Here is an 8,479-nt window from a genome sequence, read left to right as displayed (position 1 = left end):
CAACTTCATTGGCTTTGAGTGCACGGAGTGTTCGGTTTTGAGTCTGTCAACAGGGGGACATTCAGTAGACATCCGTTTGTGTTCCTTCCTTTAAGTGCATTAAAAATTCATTTGCTGTCATATATAGTTTATAGGGCCGGGCGAGTTAATTCGTTATTATCGCGTTAACTCGTTAATTATTTAACGCCGATACATATTTTAGCGCGCATTAGCGCAGGTTTTATTATTTATTTTATTCTGTAAAAGTCTGTTGCTCACAGGCTTTTATTATTGTAAAAGTCTGTTGCTCACAGGCTTTTATTTTGTAAAAGTCTGTTGCTCACAGGCTTTTATTTTGTAAAAGTCTGTTGCTCACAGGCTTTTATTTTGTAAAAGTCTGGTGCTCTTCTTTTCTTTTATTGACCCATTTATGTACTTCTTTTTTACTGTCTTTACTGATATGGATACTGATTGGTTGTAACTGAGTCGTTGTGTGTTGCTTAAGTTTTGTGTTTGTTTTTGTTGAAAAAGGAAAATCAATAAACACATTTAAAAAATAAAAGAAAAACACATTTCATAGAAACTATTTGATCATTTCTACAGTCGATAGCAGGAAACTACGACGGGTAAACGTGTCTGAAGCTTCCTGCTCTGCTTCCACAGCTTTGAGCACCTTACCTCTATGAGTTTGTCTCTCTTCTGCAGGCTGTCCTTCAGCCTCCTCTCCTCCCGCTCGCCGCCCTCTCGGCCGTTTCGCCGGCCTCTGTCAGCCTCCTTCTTCTCCTTCTCCGTCCTCCTCAGCTCCTGCTGAGCGTCTCTGAGCTGAGCCTTCAGAGAGGACAGCGTCTGACTGCGACTCTCCTGCTGAACCTGGTGGGGAAAAAGAAACCCCCAGAGGTCAGAGGCGGCAGTAAAATGCTTCAGCGCCGCACCTGGAAGCAGGTGGAGTAATCGTCCTGCTTCAGGTCCGCAGCTTTTTGTTTATCAGGTTTCCGTCAGACGGGTAAAACTTTGATTTCTCACCTGCACCGTGTCCTGGTACTCCTGCAGGGCTGCGGTGAGTTTGGTGACCTCCTGACACAAGGTGGCGCTGTGCTCCACTCGGTCTTTCAACGACGCTGCCGGCTCAGCCGACTGCCGACCAATCGCAGAGCCGGAGAGAGCCTGGGGGAAAATGACACGTTTGCGGTCACCAAAGTCAATGTTTACCGACCAAGCTCAGCTCAGACGGACTCACGGAGGACTGCAGGACTCAGAGACACAAAACCGTTTACAGCTCAGATTAGCGTGTTCACACATACATACAGACATAAAAACATTCATACATTGAAACATAAATAAAAACATTCATACATTGAAACATAAATAAAAACATTCATACATTGAAACATAAATAAAAACATTCATACATAGAAACATACATACATAAGAACATACTGGACAGATTCAGACTGTAATCTGCACTCAGATGCTGATCTGAAGGTTTGTTTGAGCACAAACATTAACTTCTGGCTTCTTTGGTCATTTAATCATTCATCACTGAGATAATGGGACACTTTAACACTCAATCTTTGTCTGTGGATCAGCAGAAAAACATTTTCCCTCAGATTAGTTTCACTGAGTCATGCAGAAACATGCAGCTGATCTGGATTCATATCTTCTGCCTGTGGAGTAACATGGCTGCCAAGTTCATGTATAAATGCATTAAAACACTTCACAACATGCAAATAACGTGATGGACCAACAAAGATGCAGCAGCTGGAGCTGCAGGAACACTCGGCTTTACAGGAGATAAGGGTGAACTCGCTGCTCTGCTCTCAGTCACATCAGAAGGCTGCAGATGGATGTTACATCTCCCCTAATCCAACCAGCTAAAGCCCAACACTGACTGGAGCAAACACTCAGTGAAAACTATCCAAGGTGTCGGATTGCTTGTTTAATTCAACAACAACAAAAATCTGAAAGAATTATCCTCTAAAACATTTCTCCGATGTGGCCAAAAAAAAAAAAAAGAAGACGACGTTAGCCCGACAGTGGGACCTGGATTACCTCCACATCTGTCTGACACACATCCAGCTGCTGTTGGAGGTCCTGGATCAGAGCCTCCTTCTCCTGCAGCAGAGCAGCGAAGGCCCCATCCCGCTGTCTCCACAGGCCCCGCTCTTTCTCCACCTCCGTCAGCAGGTGCTCCTTCTCCTCCAGAGCCGCTCGCATGTCCTGTGAAGAGAACAAAAATAAAGATATATTCAGTCTAACAGAAACAGGTATTGAGCAGGTTTCTTTTGTTTGTTTTTTTTATAAATCTTTTTATTGAGAAAAAGAAACAAGAGTAGTGACAAAGACTTATCGGGAAGGTTACATAAGATTTATCTTTTCTTTTAAAAAAAAAAACACACAGAACACCACCCACTTCGACCGGACCAAAATAATAAGAAGGTTTTAGTAACAGGTAACTATAAATAGATACACTTGAATAAAATTAAAACACAAATAAATTAATAGGATTTCAATGAGGGATAGCATGACTACAGAGCTCAAGACTAAAGACTACTGACATCTTGCTAGCAGACGACCTTGCTAGCAAACAATCTTGCTAGCAAACAATCTTGCTAGCAAACAATCTTGCTAGCAAACGATCTTGCTAGCAAACAATCTTGCTAGCAAACAATCTTGCTAGCAGACGACCTTGCTAGCAAACAATCTTGCTAGCAGACGATCTTGCTAGCAGACGACCTTGCTAGCAAACAATCTTGCTAGCAGACGATCTTGCTAGCAGACGACCTTGCTAGCAAACAATCTTGCTAGCAGACGATCTTGCTAGCAAACAATCTTGCTAGCAGACGATCTTGCTAGCAAACAATCTTGCTAGCAGACGATCTTGCTAGCAAACGACCTTTTTTTCTCTCCCTCTTTTTGCTTTAAAATATACAAAAATAGTGCAACAACATGTTTTTTTTTTTTGTTTTTTGTTTTTTTTAAATACACCAGCAAACGATCTTGCTAGCCATTATTCAATTCAATATTTATATCAGACACAAGTGCATGGTCCATATCACAATATGAATACATAGTTAAAAAAAACATTTAAAAAAAATAATAATAATTATAAATTGTAAAATAAAAGCTTAATAAATTAGCTTCACATATCATTGATATCACTCACCGGAGTTTCCACAGTAAGCTACAATTATCCAGCCCCGTCAGTGTCAGCGATATACACCATGCAGCACTCCCTCTCGCACACTTTATCCTCGATTCTTTTTTTCTTTAGAATTTCCTCTGTGCTTTGCATCTCACCGCTCACATGGCTGGGCTCTCTCCTTATGCTCGGTTTAGTCACACTCATTGAGCTCTGCCGCACATTTTTCTTACAAATTGCCTCTGAGTCCAGAGGTCGCCTCTCCATTTCCATTATAAAGGCTTAAAGTCATCAAATTCAGGTGAAAAATGATTTTAAAACTGCCATAAGAAACGAGCCGCACATAGTAGCCGGATGAAAAGGACACCGCTGGCTTCTGCCGTCTCTTGGGGCGCTGACGGTTCAAGAATGATTTGGACACGACTTTTACTCTCTGAGCAGCGACCCGTTTGTTGGAGACAGTCGAGCGCAGTCAAAGTTATAGAGTGCAATTTTAAGAAGCCAAAGTGAGCGCACCTGTCAGAGACACAGGCGAGCCGCACGCGCTCCTGTTACCGGGGCAACGCCTCGTTAGCCGGCTGTCACACATCAGCAGTGACGTCAGCATGCTGAGAGACACGATGGGTCAGACTTTGCTGCTGGGACAGGGGTTACACTTTATTTAGAACAATGGCACATTAAAAAACTCATTAAACCTCGTCATATTTAGCTTCACTTCTTCAAGGAATTCTTTGTCTGCCATGAAATCATTTGATTCTCCTCGTAATGGGAGACATTTGTCCTTGCCCTGCGCACACGCGTCACTTCGTCCTCCATGTCCTCGACAGGCGTCTCGGTCTGAGACTCATTTGAATCGGCCATTGTTCAAAATAAAGTTCCAAAAAGTCCCAAAAATAATACTTTTCTTTCTTTCAGATATTTCAATGTCCAATAAACTTCAAAACAGTTCCTCTAAGTCGCCCCTCTCCTATCGCGCACCGCATGTTTGTGGAGAACCTGCTGCTAAATCACTTGCAGACGACCTGATTCTGGGTCAGGGTTTCGTACGTAGCAGAGCAGCTACCTCGCTGCGATCTGTTGAAAGTCAGCCCTCGATCCAAGCTTTTGTCGGCCGGACCCGACCCTCTCACGAGGGACTGGTGTAGTACCGGGGGCACGAGACTCAGGGATTGGCAGAGTCCCTGAGGCCGGGGCAGAGTGTGCTTGAGTGGGGGTGAGTGTGTGGGGCCAGAGGCCCTGGAGCCTGGGGACTCTTAAAAAAAAAAAAAAAAAATTACATGGAGCTCCGGTCGGGAAGGACCAGAGTCCATGCCCGGGAAGGGCTGCTTGAGTTCGGGTGAGTGTGCCTGGACCAGGCAGCCTGGTGACTTAAAAAAATTTCAGTGTTTTATAGTACCAGGGGCGTGGAGCTCCAGGCGGTGCGGACTGGATCATTAGGCCGGGGAGGGGTGCTTAAGTGTGGGTACACAGGTGCGGATGGAGGGCCTGGAGCCCGGTTCTTTTTTTTTTTTATAGTACCAGGGGCGTGGAGCTCCAGGGGGTGCGGACTGGATCGTTAGGCCGGGGAGGGGTGCTTAAGTGTGGGTACACAGGTGCGGATGGAGGGCCTGGAGCTCGGTTCTTTTTTTTTTTTAAAGTACCAGGGGCGTGGAGCTCCAGGGGGTGCGGACTGGATCGTTAGGCCGGGGAGGGGTGCTTAAGTGTGGGTACACAGGTGCGGATGGAGGGCCTGGAGCTCGGTTCTTTTTTTTTTTTTAAGTACCAGGGGCGTGGAGCTCCAGGGGGTGCGGACTGGATCGTTAGGCCGGGGAGGGGTGCTTAAGTGTGGGGACACAGGTGTGGATGGAGGGCCTGGAGCTCGGTTCTTTTTTTCTTTTTTTTTACGGTACCAGGGGCGTGGAGCTCCAGGGGGTGCGGACAGGATACTTAGGCCGGGGAGGGGTGCTTAAGTGTGGGTACACAGGTGTGGATGGAGGGCCTGGAGCCCGGTTCTTTTTTTCTTTTTTTTTACGGTACCAGGGGCGTGGAGCTCCAGGGGGTGCGGACTGGATCGTTAGGCCGGGGAGGGGTGCTTAAGTGTGGGTACACAGGTGCTGATGGTGGGCCTGGAGCCCGGTTCTCCTTGCGCACAGACGCAGCGGTAGTCGGGCGGTAGCGGCGCGGGAGACGCCTCCGTCTCGCGCTGCTTTTGGAAAATAGAACTCGAGCGGAATTTGGACGGCAGCGGCCGGCGGTGTCCCGTTGAAATGAATGGGGAATGCAGACAGGGCTGGAGCGGAACTACCGCGGCCGCGGACTGTCCGGTGTGAAAAGCCAAGTAGAACACACCGCCTGATAACCGGCGTTAAAACTGCCGTTGTCTCGCTGCCGCACGCCACGCTGAAATCGGCGGGGTCGGCTTGTTTGAGAAAGAAACCCAGGAATAGCCTTCTTTTCCGGAGTTAAGACGAAATACAGATTTTTGGTTGAAAAATGATTTGTGTGTGTTTTTCCTTTCCTTTCAAACTTAAATGTCGGGTTTCCTTCCAAAAATAAACTGCGTTTGCTGCTTCCAATTGTTTGGTCGTTAATTAACTCACAAAAAAACACCAACCAAACTAGCTTCTAAATAATCCAAATATTTTTCTCCAACGAAAAAGTTCCTAATCTTCTGGCATTTTGCCGTACATACCCTCAAACGAGTGGTTCCTTTCTTCCTTTGTCTAACAATTGTCCGCGTGTAACGGCGACAGTTCCTGCTGTCATCCAGCGCGCAGTGGGAAAGTTTCTCCGTGGTCCAAGTTCCAAAGTTGTCTGTAATCCAAAGTTCCAGGAGTTATTGACTAATTGTACTGGTGAAAACAGGTTTTTGGCTTTTCCTGGAGCCCAAGTCCTGTCCGTTTTTGGTAACATGTCATTTCTCCGACGCCCCTTTGGTCCGACCCGTCAATATTCCGAAAATTTCCCATTGATCCTACAGCCCACTCGTCCGAAATGTCTTTGTTCCAGATTAAATTCACCCTTTGTTCCGACAGCTCAATGTTTGAGCCCACACGTACACACGCACGTGCACCTACACGCGTGCACACGCATAAACGTGCACACACACGTGCACTAGCACGTGCACATTAATACACATATGCATACACATATGCACACACACGTGCACTAGCACGTGCACATTAATACACATATGCACACACACGTGCACCTACACACGTGCACACACACACACACACACCTACACACGTGCACGCACGTACACCTACACACGTGCACACACACGTGCACACACTTGCACACACACACATGCAAAAACACACTTACACACACGTGCACTAGCACGTGCACACACATGCGCACACACGTGCACACACGTGCACATGCACATGCTACTACACACGTGCACACACTTAGACACACGCGTGCACACGCATAAACGTGCACACGCACGTGCACACGCATAAACGTGCACTAGCACGTGCACCTACACACGTGCACACACACGTGCACACACTTACACACGTGCACTAGCACTCCCACTGAGGAGTCTCTGTCTCAGGGGGAGGAGTCTCTCAGGGGGAGGAGTCTCTGTCTTAGGGGGAGGAGTCTCTGTCTCAGGGGGAGGAGTGTCTGTCTTAGGGGGAGGAGTCTCTGCCTCAGTGGGAGGAGTCTCTCAGGGGGAGGAGTCTCTGCCTCAGTGGGAGGAGTCTCTTAGGGGGAGGGGTCTCTGTCTTAGGGGGAGGAGTCTCTGTCTTAGGGGAGGAGTCTCTTAGGGGGAGGAGTCTCTGCCTCAGGGGGAGGAGTCTCTTAGGGGGAGGAGTCTCTTAGGGGGAGGAGTCTCTTAGGGGGAGGAGTCTCTGTCTTAGGGGGAGGAGTCTCTGTCTCAGGGGGAGGAGTCTCTGCCTCAGTGGGAGGAGTCTCTCAGGGGGAGGAGTCTCTGCCTCAGTGGGAGGAGTCTCTGTCTTAGGGGGAGGAGTCTCTGCCTCAGTGGGAGGAGTCTCTCAGGGGGAGGAGTCTCTGCCTCAGTGGGAGGAGTCTCTTAGGGGGAGGAGTCTCTGCCTCAGTGGGAGGAGTCTCTCAGGGGGAGGAGTCTCTGCCTCAGTGGGAGGAGTCTCAGGGGGAGGAGTCTGTTAGGGGTGGAGTCTTTTAGGGGTGGAGTCTCTTAGGGGGTGGAGTCTCTTAGGGGGTGGAGTCTCTCAGGGGGAGGAGTCTCTGTCTTAGGGGGAGGAGTCTGTTAGGGATGGAGTCTCTTAGGGTGAGGAGTCTCTTCCTCAGTGGGAGGAGTCTCTTAGGGGGAGGAGTCTCTTAGGGGGAGGAGTCTCCTTCTTAGGGGGAGGAGTCTCTTAGGGGGAGGAGTCTCTGTCTTAGGGGGAGGAGTCTCTGCCTCAGGGGGAGGAGTCATAGGGGGAGGAGTCTCTTCCTCAGTGGGAGGAGTCTCTTAGGGGAGGAGTCTCTTCCTCAGTGGGAGGAGTCTCTCAGGGGGAGGAGTCTCTTAGGGGAGGAGTCTCTTAGGGGAGGAGTCTCTTAGGGGGAGGAGTCTGTTAGGGGGAGGAGTCTCTGTCTTAGGGGGAGGAGTCTCTGGCTTAGGGAGAGGAGTCTGTTAGGGGATGGAGTCTCTTAGGGGGAGGAGTCTCTTAGGGGGAGGTGTCTCTATTTTAGGGGGAGGAGTCTCTTAGGGGGAGGAGTCTCTGTCTTAGGGGGAGGAGTCTGTTAGGTGGAGGAGTCTCTTCCTCAGTGGGAGGAGTCTCTCAGGGGGTGGAGTCTCTTAGGGGGAGGAGCCTCTTCCTCAGTGGGAGGAGTCTCTTAGGGGGAGGAGTCTCTTAGGGGGAGGAGTCTCCTTCTTAGGGGGAGGAGTCTCTTAGGGGGAGGAGTCTCTGTCTTAGGGGAGGAGTCTCTTAGGGGGAGGAGTATCTGCCTCAGGGGGAGGAGTCTCTTAGGGGAGGAGTCTCTCAGTGGGAGGAGTCTCTTAGGGGGAGGAGTCTCTTCCTCAGTGGGAGGAGTCTGTTAGGGGTGGAGTCTGTTAGGGGGTGGAGTCTCTTAGGGGGAGGAGCCTCTTCCTCAGTGGGAGGAGTCTGTTAGGGGTGGAGTCTCTGCCTCAGGGTGGAGTCTCTGCCTCAGGGGGAGGAGTCATAGGGGGAGGAGTCTCTTAGGGGGAGGAGTCTCTTAGGGGGAGGAGTCTCTTAGGGGAAGGAGTCTGTTAGGGGGAGGAGTCTCTGTTTTAGGGGGAGGAGTCTCTTCCTCAGTGGGAGGAGTCTCTTAGGGGGTGGAGTCTGTTAGGGGGAGGAGTCTCTGTCTTAGTGGGAGGAGTCTCTGTCTTAGGGGGAGGAGTTTCTTAGGGGGAGGGGTCACTTAGGGGGAGGAGTCTCTTAGGGGGAGGAG

This window comes from Odontesthes bonariensis, chromosome 5, assembly GCF_027942865.1.
Source record: "Odontesthes bonariensis isolate fOdoBon6 chromosome 5, fOdoBon6.hap1, whole genome shotgun sequence".
Lineage (NCBI taxonomy): Eukaryota > Metazoa > Chordata > Actinopteri > Atheriniformes > Atherinopsidae > Odontesthes > Odontesthes bonariensis.
Note: the sequence above shows the minus strand (reverse complement) of the source record.